A 24,462-nucleotide genomic window follows, 5' to 3' on the forward strand; every position below is an offset into this window, starting at 1 on the left:
TTCCATTATTATTACACCTGACAAAAAACATCTGTGGAAACCCTGATTGCATTCACATTAAGGCTTGCTGTTATATTTCTAAATAAAAATGTTGGTGATTTGGGTTTCTCAGAAGCCAGTTTTGCTGTTTATCTGTAGGAAAAAAACCCCAAACAGCAAAGAAAAAGTGTGTTTCAGAGGAATGGCTTAAAAAGTCCAACTAGAAAAAGCTTCCCATCTGCTGCAATTCCATTAGATGTTAAAATGCAGAGTTTTCAAGCTTGTGATTTGGGTGGTAAAGGCTTGAGCAGTTCTGTTCACACTTACAGTTCACATCCATCTAGGCATATGGGGATTGTTTGCAGATGCCTGAAAAAAGGCTAAATTTGTAAACACAGGCAAGTTAATTTTTATTAATGAGTCATATTGACATATAACCCTCTCCTTGTGTGTCACACACTCCTCAGTACACAAACATCTTCTGATAGGGAATTATTCCATTATTAAACAGAGATTAATTTTAAAGTATAACATCATAAAAACACTACTATGTATTTCTCACTGATATAAATAAAAGGGTTTTCATTGTATCCTTGTCTGTGAGAATTTTCAATTCATACTTTTCTTCAAGAATTATCTCACTGTAAAAGGGGAAAAAAATCTGCTCTCCAGTTACACAGGGGAGTAGTCTGGAATGGTTAACTGGTCTGGTCATTAATAGATATACATGTTTTAATATATAATAATATATATTTGTGTTTTAAAACTGACTCCTGCTTAGCCCATCTTTGAGCAGCTTGTTTGAAATACGAAGAGCACAATATGAGCTGCATAGAGGAGAATTACTTTCAGCTTTCATAATCCTGCCAATGAGTACTTTTACCAAAAAGCTATTTTACATCTTTACTGTCAGTGGAGAGCACAGTACTCCTCAGAAGACATCACATTCACTAAGAGAATCCCTTAAATCTGTAGTGTTTTTAATTAAGTGAATGATATTTGCTCCTAAAACTGCAGGTTGAAGAGGGCAGCTACTGATATGTAAACTTGTGCTGCTGTTAATAATAGGAATTTTATACATTTAAATGGAAAGCTTGCAAATGCACGTGCAGCTGAGTTAGGCTGTGCTTTACAGATGAATGTATCACTTGGGCAGCTCAAAAACTAGTGCTGGCACTTAGAAGAGATTAACTCCAATGGGTATTCATGGGATGGGCAGCCTTGTGCTACTGGATTTGAAGTGCAACTTGCACCTCTCCTATTTTTTGGCAAGCTCAGCTTTGCTTCTGATGACTTCTAAGAGATAAATAAAATAACTTCTATATAGTAGAAAAATTCCAGCTCAAAACAGTCCCACCTGAAATGATGAAGCACAGTCTCAGCTCAGTGATGATAAGGTCAGAAACAACTAAATTAACTTCTAATGGGCAACTGGCAAAATGAGTTCCATGTCAAGACAATCTTTTTGGGGCTTCCTGGCAATGATAAAAATGCCATCTGGAGGTTTCTTTTTTTAAACATCCTTAAATTTTTGATAACATTAATATTCTTCTATTTGAATTTCTTTCACTAAGCTGCAGTGCTTGGACAGCTCTTCAATTCTATTTTAAATACAAATGATTCAGAAACATGATTACACATGATGAGGCCCAAAGAGATATTCCATACCATAGAGCATTAGACCAAAGAAAAATCTAGCAAGGGCAAATCGTTTCTGCTCAGCAAGTTACTGGGACAGAAACCAGTGTGTGGAAGCTTTTGGAAGCATATTTCTTCCCTTTGTGCTCCTGAAGAGCTGACACAGGCTGTGAAGCTCCCAAAATCATCAGAATTAAGGCAAGGAGGGAGGTGCAGACCTCTGGGGAGCTTCTGCAGTGAGAAGGCTGCTGTGGCAAAAGCTGTCAGAAGGATGGAAGGTGAGCACAACATTGCCCCTGAGCAGAGAGGGGAGGTAAGTGAAAGGAGTGAAATTATTAAAGAATTACCTGATTAGTGGAGTTTTCCTTCCTGCACTGCTTGCTGAAAGAGTCCAGGAGGGAAGAGATTTGTTCTGAGCTGGGCTTTCCCAAGGCAAGAGTCAGGCTGGGAGTCAGAGCTGGAAGGAATTCCTCTCTGTGGCTTTGAAGGAGGAATTTGTGTTGGTCAGGAGGAGAAGTGGGTTCAGTGAGCACACAGCTTGGCTGAAACCAATCTGTTATGCCCTTCATCAACTTTTGTGTACCCTACTAAAAGCAAAATAGAGCAACAGCCTTGACAATCTATTCTCCATCTCCTCCTTCTTTTTGATGGTTTATCCATCATTTGTGTGTTCTTATGCTGGAGGCAAAAATAGAAAGTCTTTTGCTTGTGGCTATTTCCCAGTCTTCCACTCAAAAAACAAAGAAAAAATTAGAAACTCTGTTGTTTCCCTCATGAAATCACATCTGGAATTTCTTGACATTCTTTAACATCAAAGATCTATTCTTACCTTGCCCAAAAATCTTAATTGTACTAAATTACTTAATGTTTACTCCATGAAAGGATTATTCATGGTGGTGTTTGCAACAACCTGGGAACACTTGCAAGGTAGTTTTCTTTTGATTTCACTGCAGCATCAATTTTATGAAATCTGTGAGAGGCACAGGGCAGTCTGTACACTGAGGTACTGCTGAATATACAAAACCAGAGTAAAAAATAACTTGTTTTCCCCCCTCCTCTAGATTTTAGGGTATAAAAAGTAAACTTTGTCATGTTACTCCCTGTGATAAAAGTGTTTCAAGTAGAAACCAAATTATTTTGTTGAATCCCAGTGTTCAATGCCTCAACAATCACTGGAAACAATATCTACCTCCCTGCACCCTAGATCTTTCTACCTACCCTGGCAAAAAGCTTCCCACTCTCTGTTGTCCATCAGATATTTTGGAGGATGTGCTGGGAAGCTGAGATATCCACATATAGATTCACTAAGCCTTAAAGGTCTCACTGTTATCCAGTTATCTCAAATTACAATCCAATCTCAGCTAAGGTAAAGTCTAGATAGAGGTATTTATAATATCAAAAAAAAAAACCAAAACAACCAACACATTGGTGAATAAATGAAAGAAAAACTACTTCATCTGTCCCTGAGGCCACATCAGAAAGTCATCTCCTGCACTTAAACAACCCTGCTTCAGAGGGGTGTAAATCCCTTCCTCCTTCTTTTGGTAGTGACATTTATTCTTCAGTGACCCCTGCAACACCAACATCTGATACCAAAATACCAGTGATACCACAATTTGTCTGCTGCTGCTGCTTCAGAGAAAGCAGAGCCTGCAGCAACCAACCACTGCTCTGGGGCAATGGGTGTTTCAGTTCTTCCAGTGCAGGCTGGAACACATCCAAATAGCCTTTTAAAATTATAATTGAAGTTTTATATGTGTAATAACCTGACTACTGAAATGGAAATTAAAAGTAATTATTATTGCTGTCAAATACCTGTCTTCTATAGGCATGACTTGTCCTACAGCATAACAACTGATACCTACTGGGGAGCTGGGGGAGCATTTCAGCTTCCACACCTTAGATCTTCAGAGGAAAGGAGCAGGGGGGGAAAGCAGGCTGGAGGAACTCTTATCCTATCTCCATTTAGCCATTCAAGCTTAAAATCCTATTCCTGGCCTTACAAGAGTCTACACAGGGAGCACTTAAACATGGAACTGCAGATTCTCCCAGGACTCAGAGCAAGAGTCTTCTTCTTTCCTCTTAAAATGTGGTGCAGTCAACTGGATCTCACTCTTTATGTTCCCTCAGCCCTTTATTATTCTGTTTCAGACCCAATGTGCTCCAAGAGGGATTTCCAAATCCTGTTACAACCCTTACCACTGGTGACAGAGAATTACCTCAAAGTCTTATGAAAAGCCTAACTGAGCAGCTACATTGCTCCTCAGACACAAGCCTGTGCCTTGTGTGTGGAGCCTGGCACTGCAATCAAAGAGGAATAAATTAAATCTGGAGATTCATGAGTGTCAATGATGGAGATGGAGATGACAAATTTGTGGATCATTGTGACCCCATCAAAAAGCAGAGGTAAAGCTGAGAGCTGAGCAGCAGGTGAGATGGAATCTAACTAACCTGATGGCATCCAGGGACAGGGACTGGGCACAAGAGTTCTGGCTGATGATTTAAAGCACTTTTCCTGTCTGAACAATGCCACTTCCAGCATTCCTGGATTCAGCCTGTGCCAGCTGCTCCTTGTCCATGAGCTCCTCTCCTCCAGGCTCCAGAAACCTGACAGAGAATGTGAGAAGTTTGCAGAGTTGATACATAAACTCCATCTTTCCAAGCAAACGCCATCTGTATTCCATGCTAAAATTAACTGAGGCTAATTGGTTGCCACATGCAGAGCATGGTGTGCTCTGCTTGATAAAGTAACAAATATATTAGTAGATTTAAACTCTTCCATTATTCTCTATTACAGAAAGTCTGCTCACCCTATTAAACCCAGGGCATTAGAGCCACTCTGCTGCCTGCACAACAGGAAAGGAGGAGCCTGCTCTTCCGTGCTGAGCAAGGTGACCCAGGCTGGCCCCAAGGATCATGGCCTGGAATTAACCAAGAAGGGAACAAACCTATCTAAAATACAAGTTCTGACCTTTCACATCTCTCGGAATTTATCTGCAAATAAGCCTTCATTTCCCTAAGTCTCAGAGGAAGCCATTGCTAGTGAAAAGCAAAATTTCTGGATTAATTTGTGACAAGGTTTGTTATTTTTCTCCAAATCCTTTGTGCAAAATGGCCCTGACCAACTCCAGAGCTAGAGAATTAGGGCCCTGTAATCAGTTATTTCCCTTTTTCTGGATGAGACAAGTAGCAAAGCAGAGACAATGCAAAGAGCAGCACTTTGTGTGATTGCCCAGCCTGCATCAGCACAGGAAGCTGTAACAGGGGAATCAGAGCCTTGCCTCAGCCTTCATCCTTTCTGCAGCCCATGAAACAATCAAAGAAAATGTCTGTTTTTACTGAAAATGTCTATTTTTACTAAAAACACTTCCTCACAGAATCCCATGCTAGCACAGTTGGTATAAAATCGAAGCAGAGATGTGCATCTGTTCCAGGGAAGAAACACAACAAAGCTTTTTAAACTAAACATCTGGTGCAAAACTCCTGAGCTGCCAGAGAAGCCACGTTCAGTAGCACAGGTGCTCTCTCTCTCTTCAGCTCTACGTTCCTGTCCCATCTGAGGGACAAGACTTCCAGCCACAGCACCATGAATCTGAGAGGCTTTTTTGTCTCTGTGTTTATGGGGTTGATATTTGCAAAACTGATTTCAGCAGCCAGGCTGCCAGGTGACTCATCTGGACTGAGTGATACTCTGCTATTGGTTCTAAAAAGGTTCTGAATAAAAAGGTGAATATTCTTCTTTTTAACCAACAGGGGGTTTGGTTTGGTTCTGTTTTTACCAAGACTTTTAAAGGTATCTAAGGGTTTCAACCTGCAAATTCTACAGGTAGAATAACCACAAAATTCTGTGGTATATGGTAAGAGAAGCATTTACCTGAGAGGTTTAAGCTCTTGCCATCTTTATCTAGCACTGAGTGTTCAAGGGCTTTAGAGGATGAGCTCTAAGAGAAGCTTTCATTCCTGCAGCATTTCTGTGCTGTTCAAGGTTACTGGTGAAGCTGTAGAAGGAATAACTGTGATAATGTCTTTTCATTTTTCAGGTGGCCATACATCTAGCATCTCTTACCAATAAATAAATAAAAATAAAAAAGAAACACAAAAAGAACCCACAACAACAACAACAAAAAAACAAACCAAAAAAACCCAAACAAGCAAAAAAGCAAAACACCACCACATCCCTTTTTCTATGAGTAATGGGAAATGAGGAAGAATCAATCATTGGCAAAGTAAAAGATGTTTATTATTGATTGCTCTTCTGAAGGATAAGGAAGCTTTTCTAATAGTCTTTGGGAGACATGGGGAGGGGATAGCTTATAGATTTGTTTTTCTTTCTGCACTCCCAAAGGAGCAAGGAAAAGATGAGGCTATGATAGATTATAATTCTGCAGGGAATGAGTAATGAGTAACTAAACTACCTTTGTAGCAGTAGTGAAGGAAGTAATAACCAGAGTAATTTGTTTTATTGGGTTTCTGCTTAGCACACATCCAGTCCTCTCTTAAACATCCTGTCCCTTCAAATCACTTTTATGCTCTATGCCTTTCCCTCTATTTTTATAATGCCTGACTTGAGTTATTTCACAAAATTTGACCTTGTATTCTTAATCTCATCTACTTGATCTGAATACTTCATCTTCCTTATTTTTCTTCAATAACTGTTGTGTCAACCAGTTCCCATAAGCAGAACATCTGGGTCTGTAATGCCCTCCCTGACTCACAGAGTGGATATACATTAATGTGCCCTCAACAGCTCAGTCTCTTCTTCCCAGAGAAACCAGCTAAAGCAATAATACTCTAGGATAAACTTTGTAGGAGTGCATCACCTTCTTGCACAAATCACAATATTAACTATACGTCAATATTAACTACAACTTCCATTTCCCACTAAATGTTTGTTGTTGGTGTTGTTTTTAAAACAGGTAGAAAACAAGAGGTGTAAAGAACAGTTATTGTTTGCTATGATTTTTTTTTTCCTAAAAGGCTTCTTAAACTCCTGCTGTGGTAATATCTCTCTGCAGAAATGTACTTTTTCAGGGGAAAAAAAATCCCACTCTTCAAATTGCCTGTCAGTGACATTCCATCTCCAATTCCCCAAGAACTAACCAGACATTTCATTCAAGCCTAATGACACAGTAGCTGGTTGCTCCCTAAAGCTGGGTGCTTTGCATAGGGGATTTATTCCTCTTACAATATTATGTCATGCTGTTCCAACAGGATCTCCCTTTGGGGAAGTGTTTTCAGCCCCCACTCCTGCTCTCAGCATCTCTGGTACTTGCACTCACAGATTTTTCCAGTTTTCCAGATTTTTTCCATTCATTTCCCTGTCCCTGCAAAGGCTTGGCTCAGAGTTTCTTATTTCTACTGCATATCCTCTGGTCCCAGTTGGCATCCCTCCCTCTTGGGAGAAAACTGATCCCCCAGATCTCTGCTGCAGCTCTTCTTGTCTGCCCTCTAACAAGAATCTGGATTTCTTGTATATCAGAGAGATTCTTCTGGGGAAAGACTGAGAGTCAGTATGTATCTTCCACCTATATAGAATAGATAGAATAACCTATATACAAGGGAAAGTGTGTTGTTTACCTCCTTTCCTGTCAAGCTGAAGTGATAAAGAGCATTCCTTGAAAAGCCAAGCACCTTTTTGCTACTGTTTGCATCATGGGTTTGCTTCCTCCACATCCCTGTACAGTGGAAAAGAAAAAAAATTCATATGAAATCCACTTGAAGCCTGACAATTGCCACTTGACCTTCCAGCTACAGCCCATGCAAGGCCACTCACACGAGGTGACCTGCAATTCAGGGAAGGAAGAGAAAAGTTGCAAAGAGGATTTCAGAATAGTCAGAGAGTCCACATTTGCTCTTCACCTCTGAAAGTGTCATCTCTCTTGGGATGAGCTCAGTTTCCAGGCAATGAGATCTACATCACAAATACTCCTACAGTTTCTGGGTAAAAACTGATTTGAAAGTTGCTTTGGAACCCTTATTTCAGAGTTAGGCACCTTCTCCAGTTCAGCTATAAAGCTATAAAGCATCCAATTAGATGGAAGAACAAACTTCTGTGTTTTCTACAAAAAGGGATTTGAGATAGTTCATCCTCAGTGAAATTTTCCAAGAAATCCTTTTAACTGTGGCAATTCAGAGGGGTTTTTGAGGATCAGCATTGGCCTGGCTGTCCCTACAAGTGTGATGACAATCAGAGTGTGACCACATGCCAGGGCTGATGTGCACCTCTGGCAATTAGACAATGTATTTTCCTGCAAATTGGGAATAATCATGTAATTAAAACTTCCAACATACAGGCATTATTAGGAGGCTTAGTTCATTCTAGAACACCACTGTCAAGTCATTAGGTGCAAGGCAGGGCTCTGAATAGAGGCTGGCACAGCCCTGTGTTCCCAGGAGGTCCCAGAGGGATCTCATTAGCATCAGCTTCCCCATTACAGAACCATCAGATGGAGCTTGGGCTGACACTGGTTCTGAAGGCTTTCAAATGTTTTGAGCTCTGTTTCAACAGTTTGGTGCACATCAGTGGACACATTAGAGCAGAAAAAAACCCCTAACAAACCACATTTCTGACAGAAAAATTATGCACAATAGATTAATGAAGTCTCATTTAATACAGAGATTATTCAAGTTTCTACATTTCACTGTAGCTATTCAATGTGGAGTCTTGTAGTGGCCTTCCTCTTTTATTCACTAAATCTTGAACTGAATTCTCTTTTACTCTGTGCACTAACATCCTCCAGCTCTGTTAGCAGAATGATCTTGGTATCTTTCATACCCCCAGAATCTGGCTGCAGCAGTAATAATCCCCCCCCAAGAATGGGTGCCTTCAATTACAGAGAATGGGCAGCAAAGGCAGGAAAAGGGACTGATGATAATAAGTATAATAGCAAGTGTATTAGGCCAGCAGGGTCAACAGCTAATCTTGCTGCAGTCTGACAAAGGTTATTTTAATTCCAGTAATTGGCCCCAACCACCAGCAGCAATTGATGTGCTGCCACTTTTATCTGCTTGCTGCTCCCCCCCCTTCATGTGCAGCTGCACTGCCAGATGAACACAAATTACCTCCTGAAGTCAATGGAAGTGATTGCTTCTGCTGGCATTATTGATCAGTTGTGTTGCTTATACAAAGCTTCAGTCACTGTACCCCCCCTGCCTTATTGAAAATGAGTTGTCTGTAGGTACCAGAGTGTGCAGAGAGCCAGGGAACAAGCTAATTGTTGTTATGCTGGGGATCAGTGTTGTGATTATTTTTCTAAATGCCTAACATTTATATGATGCTGATCAGGAGGTTATCCCGTGGCAGGCTGCAAGTCTCCCTGAAGGTTTTATGAGCTGTAATTCTGGGCCTGAAAGCATTATTATTACTTAGTTGTTACTTGTACTGTGGTGTAAGGCCAAAAGAAAGAACAGAATTATTTTTAATAAGTACTGTACAGCTTTCTTTTGAGTCTAACTTTAAATACACAGACCTCTGAAGAGGATCTACAACCCTACTGGATATGTGGGGGGTCACAGTCAGGGTAGGCATGCCATGGGTTTCCAGTTTACCAGGAAAAAAATAATAATAAAAAAATTAAAAAGTCAAGAAGTCACCCAGAAGAGCTGCCATAGTTCCCAGGCATTCTTGGCCATGGGTCACAACCATCCAAAGAATCAACATGGGCACCATCTCAGGAGAATCCTCTTCACTTCCAACTTTCCAGGGAGTATAAAGCTCCTAACACACACATTCAGGACCTTTGTTAAATGGAGTGAACACAGAATTAAGCTCTTTTTGTGACTGCTCAAGTTCCATGTCAGAAATATTGTTGTCATTCATATTTTATCTTGGATTCCAAAAAAAAAACACCAAAAAGAAGTGAACCAGAGTACCACATACACCACTCTCCTCTTGCTGCCTTGGCAACCTCTGCCTGGACTAACTCTGTCTTTACAGACCCATCCCTGCCACCCCAGAAATGTTCTTAGGTGCCTAAATCTGCCCTTGGGAACGAGGTCTTGGCTCCTGTTCCAGGAAACATGTTGTCTGTTGCTCAACTTTCCTACTAGCAAAGGGGGGATAATAAAGCTCCCACACACTTAAGTGTTTTTAGATTTGAAGTATTACCTTATAATGTAATAAATAATAGTCATAAATTAACAAATAATAGTATTTATGGTTGTTGTATGTAGGATTTCCAGAGCTGTAATACCTCAGGCAGAATAACATGATGTATACTAATATGTCATGACAGAATAAAAGCCTAAAATCAGGATGCCTTCAAGTTTGGGAAGCTAAATAGAAGGAAATTCCAGTTCAGCATCATGTGTTGTTACATCCTGTCATTTAATAACTCAAAAAATTGAGTGTTTGATTCTCCCAAAGGAGAATAGGAAGCAAAGGTGGGCAGCAGCAGCCTGTGTGAGAATCCTGCCTTTTTAAACCAAAACACCTCTAAATGCCTTTTCTTCCCAGTGCTTTAACTTGGGTGCTAAGGGAGAAGCAATTAATTACAGAAGTTTCACTGGAGCTGAGAGCTCTCCACTGAGCACCTTAATATCAGGTGTAAATAAAACAATCCAGGAGCTTTGGAGCCACTCCAGGAGCAATGCTTCTCTCCTTGCTTGGTGGATACTCAGAGAGAGCTTCTCCCACTCCCCCAAAATATATTCTGAGGAAATTATTTTTTCCACCTGATTATTTGGCCAATTCCCCATAGCAGAGATAAGAACCACAGCATTTTGCAGTTTAGTGATCTGTTATCCTTCTACTTGTAAAAAGGGACTCATTTTCTACAGGAGTATTTCAGCCTAAACAGCTGGAGTATTTTAACCCCATAAATGATCAAATTAATTAGAAAGTTCTGCTCAGCAAGAAGTGGAGCTACCTGCAAAGTGAGCTGACACCAGTTTTAAGTCTACTTGTTAAACTCCTGGCTGGCTCAGCCAGAAAAGAAAAAAAATGATTTGTTGGTTTAAAAAAACCAAACCTGGCAGCTACTCCCATGGAGCAAAAAGATTTAAAAGTATTTGCAAGTTTTGGTAGAATCCCAGTCCCTGGGGTTTCAGGGATTGGTGCCCAGTTATTGAGTTTTGAAGCTGGACCCCTCCTGGATCATCCATCACTCTCTGGATGTGGAGGGACACACTGCCTGCATCTTCCTGCACTGCCTGCAAGGATTTCCTGGTTTTGTTTTTTTTTAATTTAGAGAAAACAGACTTCTAGCAGGAAATTCTTCACCTTTACAATGACTTTCAAGAGGGATTTTGGTAAATCTTGGAGCAAACAAATCCAGGAAGATGTGTATTTTTAGGAATGAATATCTCCAGGAAGAAGTAAAAAACCTGTTTACCAAAGCTCCTCTTCAGCTCTGCTGCTGACTAAAGTCATCAAGGCAAAATCCCAAACTCTTACTCATTCTGCAGGGCATATGAGAGGCTGGAAATGGAAAGATAACTTCATTTATCACCTTTCTTTCATCTTTAACTGGGGGTTTATTTGGTGATTTCTGCCTAATTGAACACAGATTAAAAAGCAAAGCATGTCAGAAGCCTTCACACCAATCATTTGGGTAAATAAAGGTAACAAAATTGTATGCATGCATTTTGGCTAATTACTACCATGATAAGATGGGGGTCTGTCATCACTCTGGTCTGCAGTCAGATAAAGGGCAGCATGATCCAAGCAGTGATCACTGTTCTGTATTTTGGCCACTGAGGATGGTTTGAACATGGGTTTTGGATCAAAACCTTAAATAAATCAAAAGTAGAATTAAATGCCTTATATGCCAGAAGGGGTGTTCAGTCTTGGAGTCCTTTATCAACAAACTGGGGATAGAATCATAGAATCATAGAATTGGCTGGGTTGGAAGGGACCTCAGAGATCATCAAGTCCAACCCTTGATCCACTCCCACTGCAGTTCCCAGCCCATGGCACTGAGTGCCACATCCAGGCTCTTTGGAAAGATCTCCAGACACGGAGAATCCACTACTTCCCTGGGCAGCCCATTCCAATGCCTGATCACCCTCTCCAGAAAGAAATTCTTTCTCATCTCCAACCTAAACCTCCCCTGGCACAACTTGAGACCCTGCCCTCTTGTCTTGCTGAGAGTTGCCTGGGAAAAGAGCCCAACCCCCTCCTGGCTCCAACCTCCTTTCAGGGAGTTGTAGAGAGTGATGAGGTCTCCCCTGAGCCTCCTCTTCTCCAGCCTCAACACCCCCAGCTCCCTCAGCCCTTCCTCACAGGACTTGTGCTGGATCCCTTCACAGCCTCCTTGCTCTTCTCTGGACCTGCTCCAGCACCTCAATCTCCTTCCTGAGCTGAGGGGCCCAGAACTGGACACAGGACTCAAGGTGAGCACGGTGGAAGAATCCCTTCCCTGGACCTCCTGGCCACACTGTTCCTGATCCAGGCCAGGATGCCATTGGCCTTCTTGGCCACCAAATAAAAAAAAAATACGCGCAGAGGATGAGCCTCACCCTGGGAAAACCACTTGCTTGATCATGGTGTCTCCCCTGCCAGGTAAGTATTTTGTTGTCCATATAAATATTCTGAGCTCCACAAGAAGGTTTTAGCATAGCTGCTGACATTAAAGTTGGGCCAGGGCTCTGCTGAGGGGCAGATGAATCCATGGATGGCCACTGTCACAGCACCAAGTGTGGGAAGGACAAATCCATGACATATTTTTAGATCAATTCCAGAAAGCAACTGGCAAAATATGAGAGAGTTGTTCCAAGGACAAGAGTCCTTACAGATCTTGCCCAACATCTCTTTGTGGCATTGGAGTCTTAGGGGAAAAAAAAAAAAAAGGAGACATCAAACAATCTTTGCCATTGCAAAGGGTAAGTTGTCTGTTAGATGATGGAGGTGATGGACAGTTATCTGCTTGGAAAAAGCTGATGCCTGACAAAGTGACTGACACTGTGATTAATGGCATGAAGGGATTACAGCAGGTTAATGAGCTCAGCCTGCCTCCCTCCAGCAGCAAAATATTATCATGACTTTTCAGGCAGACAAGTAACAATTCTCACATGCTACATTTACAGGAGGTTTTTTTCTAGTTTTGTAAGTGAAAACACCTTTAAAAATTATTACAGTTTTGATCTGGCTACTCTCATTATGCTGACAAAGCATCCACAAGCTTGCCTTTTGACCTTTCATTGAATTTCTAAAGCCAAATATAGTTCCCACTTTTGATCTGGCAACCATCACCATCAATCTCTGTCCTTACCATGATCCCTCAAGACCAACAAATGCTTTGTCCACATCCACTGACACTGCAAGCAAAGCAGACACTTGAGCTAAGACTCTCAAGCCCTGACAGTGCAGGGGATTTGCTCTGCTCAGTCCCCACTCTGCCCACTCCTGGGCACACAGGACCCAAAACTGCTGCTTTCCTGGAGAAAACCTTCCCTTTCCTGCAGAGAACTTGCAGCAGAGAGGCAGGAGAACATCAAAAGAGGAGGTAGAAGGTACCAATCAAGTCTTGAAAAGGAGAAGTTGGGACAAAGCTGTGCAGCCCATCTCTGATTTGATATTTCATGGCTAGAAAAAGTCACATTAAGAGCTAAACCCCAGACTTCTGCTGTTCAGGCTGCTTAGCTTAACAGTGGCTAAAAGCTTTTCAATTATCCATAAAATATATCCCTTTTTCTTCAGAAATTATATCAAGATAATGCAGCTTGTGCAGGTGTTTAAAAGCAATGTCAGGTGAAGTTTTGTGCTGTTCTGAGCCCCAGCTCAGGCTTTACTGTGGTGAATACCTAAGGAGAACATAACTCTCAGAATGTATTCAGTGAAATAAGGATGAAGCATATTATAGCACTTCAAAACAACAACCTCAGAAGGCACTCCCACTGAAATGAGGTAGTTATTAGTATTATAAACCAGTTTGTAATTAAAGATTTCACATGTTGTCTTGGACTCACAATGCAGCCATTCTGAAAATCAGTAACATGCTTGTAGGATTTATAATTCCTTATGGAAAGCATTATAATTCACTTTGATGAAATTAAGCCCATTCGATCTTGATATCATTTCAAAGACTTTATTGAAGCTTATTAAGAGCAGAAGATAACTAATTATTTTTGCCATGAAATCGGTGGTAAATCTTATGAGAAATAATGAAAAAATAGTTTTTTCAAAAGCATAAACATCTAACAAGAAGAACTATGAGTTTAACTGGCATTTAATAAAATACCTTTGGAATACACCTTATCAATCAATGTGCTTTTAAAGCAACCATGTTTGTAAGAGATAAACAATAAATAACTCCTTAGTCCAGAGCCTAGAAGCTTTACTGTTAATGTTAATATGCCTTTCCATTTACCATTCAGTATTTCTATTATTTTCCTCTGAAACTATTTAGAACTCTGGAAAACAATCTGATCCATAATTTTAAGATAGAGCCCATCAAGAATTCAGATGCATATTTTCAGAGAAGTTTCATTTCTTCCACATATTATAACAAGCTTGATTCTGTCCCCTTTAGTCAAGGTATGGAATCATCTAAACCTGACACTAAAAATGCAGAAAGGTGCTCAGCAGGATTAACTCCTGATTAACTCCTTTTGCATCAGTGGGTTTGTTTGAGTAATAAAAGCTAAATAATTAGAGATAGCCATGCAAATAACCATGTCCTGACAGTGCTCCAGGCAGGCATTCTGCACCTCAGCTCCTTTGGAACATCTGCTTGACAAATCTTTAGTTTTAGGTGCATTCCTATTTCCGAAATTTAGCTCTAAAGCTTTTGTGTTTCCTTGGACCTGTCTGAAAAATAAAGATACTCCCTGGCTGTTATGAAGATTAATGTATTTAAAGACTGCACTGCAATAAGATTCCAGAGTAAAAGGTGTGTTAGCACCTGGAAAGATTACAGATAGGAAACTGGAAATGAAAGCAACTGTATTATTAGGAAGTATTAATAAATACAGTATATTCACTGTAGTTTTAGGAAGTTAAGATTGATGTATCACAGTGTTCAGAAAATTGGGAAGAACTGGAGATTTTTCTGAGTGGGAATAGTACTGGATTTCAATCTAATGTGGCATGTACCAAGGTGAAATACTTAACAAAACTCCCAAACTCCAGGCTTTTTGTTTTGTTATAAAATGGAATTTAATCAAGGTCTTTGTCTCCAAAAGCCAAAGAAATAACTGTTATTTTCATCAGTTGTGTCCTTCCTCCACTGCACTGCTGGTCCAGCTGTGGCTGATGCAGCAGCTTTGCCCCCTATGGATGTTCAAAGTAAGTCAGTAAACATTTTCTCTCAGCTGTCCAGTTGTCCCCAAGAGCAGAAACTGGAGACATCTTTGGAAAAAGAACAAGCCAGAGCATCACCTTGAGTCCCCACAGATCTGCTGTGGGCCTTGCTTTGAGAGAGCAAGTGAGAGATTAGGGATAAAATGGTTAGGAAGGAATAATCCCTCTGGACAATGTTAAGCTTAAATCCCCCTCCAGCCTCAAATCACTGCAGAGCTCTTCAGCATCAGGTTCAGCACATAAAGGTTGTAGGGTGGAAGGAGCAAATCCTTCATTACCTTTCAGAAGTAACTCATTTAGTGACCTTGAAGCAGTCCCACACCCCTGTTCCACAACTGCACTGAGACAGGAAGGAGGGGAAAACGAGGCCCACACACTCCCAGCCAGCTGCTAAAATTCATCTTGTCTTTCTCTGCCAGACTGATTGCAATTCATGTTGCAAAGAGATGAATTTGTCTGAGAGCAATCTATTTTTGGTTACCAACCTGTAATCTGAAATTATAAAAATATTGTTTAAGGGAAATGGGAAGTGATCAATGGAGGCTGTTGAAGTGTGATATTAATGGCTCTTTGGTCCAGGTCGATATCACAAAGTGAGGTTATCTCTCAGGTTTTTGAGAAATGATCCACAGGGCAAACTGAAGGGCAAACCCAAGTGCTTCAGCAGCTGTCTCCATGTTAGCTGTAGAGCAGGAGTGGTGGACAGAAACTTCACCAGATTTCTCTGGAGCTTCTACATCTGTTAAAAAGGTCTGAAGGCTTGAAGCCTTCAGAAGCCATGAGGCTACCCAGCCTTTCACCAGTGTTCAGCTCTCATTACTTCCCAGAATGAGAACAGAGAAGTGTGAAACTTGAGCATCCTACTGGAGTCAGAGCACCGTGGTGTCTGAGCATAATCCCTGCCAAAATAAAACACCTGAATACTCTGAATAGAAGAAATTCAATCCAATCACATGTAATGGCTTCCACTTGAAATTTCATTTCCTCTGGAATTCTCTAAGCATGAAGAACAGTCAAATCTGAACAATTATCTCCATTTTTCTGCCACCTGAATTTTGGGTCTTTTGTGCCACAGTGAATACTCAGACATCACAATATTTAGACTGAAAAATAACAGAACTCTGAGGCAATGGCACGAATATTTGCATATGGATAAAAGGGACAGGTGCAGCTGAAGCATCAGCTGCAGGTAGAAAAAAACCTTGTGGCATCAATACCTTGAGGAACACTTTAAATATTTTACTGGATGTGGCTGGTTCCAACTTCTTTCTACTGAATAGTCTCACACAAGTCTTTCAAGGAAGTCATTTTCCAAAGTAGTAAACTCACCCCAAGCCTTACTGAAAGAATGCTTTTGAATGAGCTAAATTCACAGAAGCTCCTATGAAGACTTTTGATAGTTTTTCTAAAGATTTTAGTAAGTCAGTGGTAACCCTGCCCTGCCAACACTGGTTGGTCACTGATCACTCTGTGTTTTAATTTAAGGATGTGAGGGGCTGTGGTTTGTCTCATTGTCACTGTGACAGCCAAGGTTCTCTACCACTCTGTTGGCATTACTGAAAAATCACAAAGAATGAAACAACAAGCAGTGGAAGCTTTTGTTTCTCTGGTATTTTTGACCTTTTCATAGTTGGCTGAACACTAAGAGAAAACTCCACACTGTATCAGACAAAAGGATAAAGCTGATGAAAGGTACTGCCTGAAGCTGTGCTACTCCTGCCTCTCCCCACGAGGTGCATTTTTTTTTCTTGCTGTCAATAAGCCTTACTCCACTTTTGTGTGTGTTCATTCTAACCCTTCCCTGAAGTCACTGAATTTTAAATACCAGGTGTTTTCACTTCAAACCCCAGAATAAATCTCAATTTATTCTTGAATACTGAGCTTTTAGCCTCCAATCTTTGTCCTAACTGAGTAAATCAATTCCTATTTAAGCAGTAGTGTCTTTCTCTCACTGTTATAAACTGCAAGAATAGTTACACGTATTCTATACACACCAAAAAAATGCACCTCATTGGGTACTTTATAGACTTTGGTGCTGACTGGATCCCTAATTTACTCTGTCAAATCAAATTAATCTTGTCTCAAAATTCACTCTGTGAATTCATCTCTGTTCATTGGATCAGAGATGAACTGCAAGTAATTCAGAGGAAGTCTGTGTTCAGATTAAACAGTGTTCAACAGAAAAACAGTTGGAGAAATTAATAGAATTAGTTTGGCTACAGGGAAAGATTTTCATTCAGAATTCACTTTCAGACAAAGGCCTGGAGTTTTTCTGATTTTGTTCACAAATGTTCTGTATTTATAAAATCTTCAGTCGTGCAGTTGATTTGCCATTACCATGTGGACATAATATTGCACATCATAATCATAGAATCATAGAATCATAGAATTGGCTGGGTTGGAAGGGACCTCAGAGATCATCAAGTCCAACCCTTGAACCACTCCCACTGCAGTTCCCAGCCCATGGCACTCAGTGCCACATCCAGGCTCTTTGGAAATATCTCCAGACACAGAGAATCCACTACTTCCCTGGGCAGCCCATTCCAATGTCTGATCACCCTCTCCAGAAAGAAATTCTTTCTCATCTCCAACCTAAACCTCCCCTGGCACAACTTGAGACCCTGCCCTCTTGTCTTGCTGAGAGTTGCCTGGGAAAAGAGCCCAACCCCCCCCTGGCTCCAACCTCCTTTCAGGGAGTTGGAGAGAGTGATGAGGTCTCCCCTGAGCTGCCTCTTCTTTAGGCTGAACACCCCCAGCTCCCTCAGCCTCTCCTCATAGGATCTGTGCTCGAGTCCCTTCACCAGCCCAGTTGCCTCCTTTGGACCTGCTCCAGGACCTCGATATCCTTCCTGAGCTGAGGGGCCCAGAACTGGACACAGGACTCAAGCTGTGGCCTCACCAGGGCTGAGCACAGGGGCAGAATCCCTTCCTTGGACCTGCTGGCCACGCTGTTCCTGATCCAGGCCAGGATGCCATTGGCCTTCTTGGCCACCTGGGCACACTGCTGGCTCATGTTCAGCTTCCTGGCAATATCTACATCCACAAGAAGTCCTGTCTTAATTGTACAGATATCAATGTACTCTTTTGAAATTACAAAACTGGCTAAGCCAAAGCTAAACCCTTCCTACAAATCCTCTTTTACAAATGTGCCACTTTGGATGCAACTCAGCTATTCCTATTCCAAACAGCTTATTGTTCTCAGATTGTTTTCTCTTAGGATCAGAAAAATGTAACAGAATAAGCAGAGCAGGTACAGGGGAGCAGCTGAGATGGATGCTGAGTGATCCTGGGATGCAAACAAGATCTTTGCATCATTTTTAACACACTGTCCCTCCCACTGAGCTTAATGCTCTTAAAAATTCAAGCAAGAAGTAAAAAGAGAGACAGTTTTCTAAGTTCAGGGGTGTCTGATTGAAAAGTTTACTGTGTCCTTTTTAGAGGATGAGACATGAAGAAAACACACCCAATTAAAAGAGGATCTACAGTGGGGAGCCTACACTAATAGAACTTGGAGCAGAGAGATAAATGGAAAAGCAAAGTTGGGCAGAACACTCCTCAAGTTCCTTTTTATTAGTAACATTTAATGGCCCTTGCACATTTGCAATGAATTGGATTCACTCATGTCTGACACTTAAGAAATTAACAGGACACAAATCATCTGCACAGTGACAACTGATTTCAGCTGTCTCCACTTGCAAGGAAGAAAATTGGTCTTTTGTGAGCAGCCCTGAAAGCACTGAGCAAGAACCACCCTTTTACTTGAGAGCTGGGAATTTAGCAGGAGCACTCAACCCTTCACAGCATCAGACCTTTAATTTTTATTCTGCTGAGGAACTTGGTAGAATTGGCTTTAGGAGAATTTATAGAGATGTACTTTATATGCAGAGTCCATAATGCAGATGAATAGTGCTAGATGTTTACAGTATATTTAAGTACACTCCTGGGAACCATCCCAACTCAGTTCTGTAATATCAATTTTGTTATATATTTGCTGTGGGGAAGATGTTAATAGCCTGTTAAAACAGTCACTAGAAAAAAAAAAAAAAATCTTTACATTCATAAATCCTAAAGCATCTGATTTCAGTTTTATGCTTATTCCTTTCACCAAGATATCTAAAAGAAAATTTAGCTTCTCAGTAAATGTTTTATAGGTTACACTGGTTCATAGTCTTCACATGATGGCACTTGGTAGTTAATTTTGTTTCATGAAAAAAAAAAGAAAAGAAAGCACAACATTATACCTCTATCTCATCCTCAGCTTAACTGCACATTCTGCACCCATTGCTCTTTAAGGAATCATAACTTTAAGCCAGGATTTTCCTTTGCCTCCCTCTTTGGAGTTTCTTGAGCAAAGCATTTCATCATCATGAGCCACTCCAAGAGGGAGAGCAGCCCACAGGGGGGAGTCCCCTACTCAAACCAGCAGAATCCTTGCCCTTTACTGACAGGGAGAGGGATGGGAAAGCTGGGCCAGGAGCAGCAAGGATACAGAAACCACCAGCAGCCAGAAGCAAGGCAGTGACATCCTGATCAGTAGTTTCACCTCTGAAGAACTTGTGTGTATCCCCTAGCCAGGGATAAAGCCAAGGATGAAAGGCAGCTCTGCCTCATTGACAGTTTCAGCAGCCACCTCAGGAAAACTGAGCTTTTCCCTCCTTGTCCAGTTACACCACCTGGGAACTTGGCTTTTAGCTGAAGGGCTTGGCTCAGGATGAATGAAACAGTGAGGGAAGTATCATAAATAAACCTTGCAGGCTTACAATAAATTCCACCAAAAGACCTTGGCCATGCTTTCATGTTTATTTACAAAATTCTTTCAGTTTTGTTTTGTTTTGTTTTTCCAGCATGACTGTGTGCATGGCACATGAGGGGTAATTCCCAGGTTTAGGCAGTGTAAAGGCAGGATCTCAAGGCCAGGTCCTACACCTTTCCTGGTGTAACACTCCCTCCCAAACCTAACACTGGTGGCACTGTCCTCTCTCTCTGCAGATGCCTTCAGGATGTCTGATAAATTTCATTTCTTAGTTGATAACATTTAGAGAGCAAGGCACAATGCAAACCCAGGTGAGCTTTGCAAAGCCTTCCAAATCAGAGACTGTCACAAGCCTTGCACCCTTTTGCTCCTCATGGGAGATATACAGTACAAGAAAATAAAGTGATTTCTCAGCCAAGAGCTGAGTAAAACTCACTGAATCAGAGCTCACTCCATCTGGAAACAGTAATGAATAAGAGAGAGAAGTGCTGCTAAAAGAGAAGGAAATTTGCACTAAACCAGACTCCTTGTAGCCACACAGCATCTGTTGGTTGCAGAGAGGAACTGAATTGCTGCTTTCCAGGGAAAACACCTTCCAAGGGAAAAGCTCTTCAACAGTTTCCTTCCCTGTTCCCAGAGAATCCCAAACACATTCAGTGAGACTGTTACTGAGAAAACTGAAGGAATTGGTCTGCAGGGAGGAAAGTCTGCTAAAGAAGGCAACTCTCTTGTCTTTACCCCCTTTTACTATTGACTTCTGTGCAGCTGCATTTTCTCCATCTCCTCTTCTCTCCTTTTTCTGCCTTTTTCCAGAGGAAGGAAGGAACAGCCCCAGCTCTGGCCCACAAGGATGCTAAAGGCCCTCTTGCACTGGTACACACTTTTAAATTCATTACACTTTGCACTGAGTTATGGCCACAGCTGCCAGGGATAGCAAATGGAAATTCTGCTTGCAGACTCCCAGGGCTGGAGTATGATTTCCCAGACATGGGCACTGGGAATTCTCACTTTCCCACTCCTGGCACATGTTTCTGTTCTAGGTCAGCCAATTTGCTGTGACCTGATGCCACCTCCCAGCAAAGCAGGAAGAGGCTCTGCTTGGATATATTTACACCTTCCCACCTTCCCCAGGCTGAGCTGATGGACCTCAGGAGCCCAGGCATCCCTTCACACTTGTGTTTAGCAAGCTCTCTCACCCTTGCATGCCCACACCAGGGAGAAATCATCAGTACTTTGGACTAACCTTTTCTCCTGAACACCAAAATGCTTGCTATCACTCTAGAGGGAGTTTTAAATATTTTTTGAGAAGTTTATTAATTTATCCAAACCATACTATATTAACAGACCATGTTCTATTCCTCCTCTCAGTTCAGATCAGAGCCAGTCCTGTTACTCCCAATGCAAGCACAAATAATCTCCCCAAATTCAGGCTGAGCCCTGTCTGCCTGTCCCAGAAACACCTAATCTGGTTGAAATCAATGTTCGTTTCTAAGAGAAGCAACAACAACCCCACAACCATTGAGGACTTCTTGCAGGATTCATTATTAATAAAGTATTCAGGTCAGTAGTGACAGAACATGCAACATTCTTTGAAACCACAACCATCAGTCTCCCAGGCCAATATAAAAATCTCATTTAGCAGTGTTTGGCTGGGTGGTGAATTGGGGCAACTTGTCTAAATATGATTTATGAATTCCATTGTGCTTTTATGAACTACCTGGACTCCTCCATCTTGGGACTCTCTTTACTGTCTTATGACTCTTTTATTGTATTTTGCCTTATGGTTCTTATGCTAAGGACACATGAGGATAGTTTTGCTACATCTGCCCTTAAATAATTGATAGTTAAAGACTACAAGTTGCTGAATAGACCTGATCTGGGGAAAAAAATGACTTATGGCACTCTAGGCAAGCTAGTTTTCTCCAATTTCCTTACAGAGGATCTGGACTTTGTAAGATTGTGCTTTACCCAGAAGCAAAGCAGATGAGGTATTAGGGATAGTCCTTCAAAATCACAGTCTGATGACTCCCTGAAGGAACCTGGAAAGCAAGTCCACTCAGCAGTTCTCACCTCTAACCTGTGCTCACTAATTTGGTGCAATGTTGGGCTCCATAAATAGAGGGCTTGGCTCCAGCTGAACTGCTGAGCACATCCCCTGCTCCAGGAGAGCAGATTTCCTAACACTGCTTCTTCTGCCACCTCCTCCCCCTGTGCTCTGGAGCTCATCCTTCCCTTGCTGCTGTTCATGGGGACAGCTCAGGCTCTCAGAACATAACTGAGTTTGCACACCTGAGCACAACATTAGAGGTTTTTCAATAAAATCACTGCACACCAGAACCTTTTGGTTTTTAAAGCAATTTTTTGCTAGAGGAATTAAGCAGCTCTGAATTTTTGTGAGCCAAGTTGTAAGTGAATAGGTGCTTTCAGAGCTACAATAACCAGAAACTAATTCTGAACACCTGCAGTCAAGAACATGTGTTTGCTTATCTTCCATTTCCTAACTTCTCAGCTATAGCCAAAAAAAAAAAAAAAAAGGCAAGAGAGATGCAGCCATTCTAAGTGAGAGAGGGTAATGGTCTTTAAAAATTTCTCAAGTGCGTCACTGCTGGACTAGTTTTGCTATAGAACTTCCATGGTTAAATAAACAATATTTTACTGCTGACAATTTATACAAGATTTTATGTTCCTAACAAGATCTCTGAGCCTTATAGTCAGCTCATGAAAGAGGATGAGCTGACAGTACAAAGGAAGAGCAGCAGCAGAAAACAGAGCATAAATGATAAAACAGAGTTTGAAGCCAAACAGCAGTAGATGGGTTTGGCACAAGCATCTCTTTCATGAGGGAACATTCCTCTTTGTAAACTTAGCCAGGAGCCTTTTAATTTCAGCAAAATGGAACCATCTCTAACATCTTTATTTCCTCCTCTGTAATACAATCATTGTGCCTCTCAAAAAGAGAAAGCTCTGCTTACTGTTTAATCAGCTGCTGAAAGAAAACTGGCTTGGAAAAGAGGTGGATTTGCTGTCTTAGGAAACAATAAGAAACCCTGAGTTTTAGGAGTCATCCAGATTGAGTTTTTGCAGATTACTTTGCAGACACAAGAGAGCCCCAGAGATGAGATCCAAAGAGCAGTGTCCCCAGTGCAGAACTTCCACCCCACACAAGGCTCACACTAATGGGACCTAACATTTTCCTCTAATTTTGCTCTGTCAGAGAAGCAAAGAGTTGAGCTCTTGGAGAAGTTTCTACTTTGGAAATTAAAGACCCCCAGAATTTCAAAACATGAGTTCTACCAAGGCAAGAGCCTACAGAGATCACTGCAAACTTCTTTTAGACAATTTTGTGAGTGCCACACAGAGATTTAATTTAGGATGCTTATTTTTAACAGGTAACTTTGTGAAGCAAAATTCAGAAAGTGAAGTGGTAGAAAAGTGAATCTGAATCCAGAGTGGAAAAGGGCAAAGACAGCTGTAAAAGTCAGGGAATATTTAGAAATAGTAAGTTCAGACAGATATCTACTGTGCAAAAACTCTGTGCAGGGTGTCATCAGCTCTCCCTAGGAAGGCTGAGATATTCTGAAGCTATTTATAGTCTGTAAAATGACCGCAATTTTGAGACAATTTTAAGAGAAAAATCTGACAACGTTGCTTTCCAATGACTTTGGTTTGGTGGTGCCAAATAATGACTGCAGATACAACATGTCTGCTGATGCTGGAACACTTCTGTTTCTGTGCTTTTACTGAATAGCTGAGTTTTGATTGAGAGCAAATGGGATTTGTCTGAATTAAAAACCAAACCAAACCAAAAACCAGTTGCTCCTGGGAGAAACTGGAATATATGATCTCTGAGGTCCCTTCCAACCCAGCCACTTCTATGATTCTATGATATATAAGGAAATTAATGAATGAACTACTGGATCTGGATTCTGCTGCAGTAAGTTAGGATCATTGGGATAGGTTTGACTCATTCTAATTGCATGGACATGTAATCATTATTCCTTCAATATTTATAATAGGAAACTCATGCAGTAGTTTAAATTGTAGGTGAATGCAGTATTTGTTGTTTAGCACTAAGGGATTAAGTTCCAACACTGTTTACCCAACGTGTAAGCTTCCCTTCTCAATGAAGATCCCACAAACCATCCTTGCACAACAGAACATGAGCAGAGTCACAGAGGTAATTACCAAAGATCTCTCAGTTTGAGAACTTTGGCCTCTCTAAAGCTAATGGAATATTTGATACTGAGTTCAGGGCACAATGGAGAGCTGTGCCTTGAGCTCTGAGGTCCTCTGAGTTTTTTGACTGTCCCTCATGCTACTGCACTGCAAATGAGGGGCCACCTGGCCACCCAGCTGAGCTTTTCTTTGGCCTGAAAATCCAGACAATTCTTCAGACCATCCTAATGAGAGCAGGTATGTGAGAGCAGGTATGTCCACACACCAAACAGCTCCCATTTACCATGTCCCATCCAGGATCTTGCTGTGACTTTTGTGGCTGTAATGCACATCCAGCAGTTGGAAACTACAGAGCTGGCAAACAATTCCTCACTGTTGGTTGGGTTGAAAGATAAATCTCAAAATGAAACTAGTAAATATATTACAAGTATGTACTGAACCTGTTAAGAAGGGGCTGACAGAGCACAGTAAAACATGGGCCCTTAAGCTCTAGGTGACATGGAAAGTGGTTTGTGATGCATGATACAATTATTGACCTTTAAATTGTACAATCTGTAAGAAAGCCAAAGTTTCTTCCCTTGCACATAAGCTAAAGCAAAAGGGGAAAAGCTTCCTGCTGACATCATAAGGAAAGTTGTCAATAAAATCTGCTAAAATTTAATATTGTGCATGATTT

General features: G+C 41.2%; 1 pseudogene; it reads right to left on the minus strand.

The window, feature by feature from the left end:
• Positions 1–12,028: 12,028 nt before the first annotated feature.
• On the minus strand, positions 12,029–12,126 carry LOC115599032 (annotated as a pseudogene).
• Positions 12,127–24,462: the final 12,336 nt, after the last annotated feature.

Source organism: Calypte anna, chromosome 12, assembly GCF_003957555.1.
Source record: "Calypte anna isolate BGI_N300 chromosome 12, bCalAnn1_v1.p, whole genome shotgun sequence".
NCBI lineage: Eukaryota > Metazoa > Chordata > Aves > Apodiformes > Trochilidae > Calypte > Calypte anna.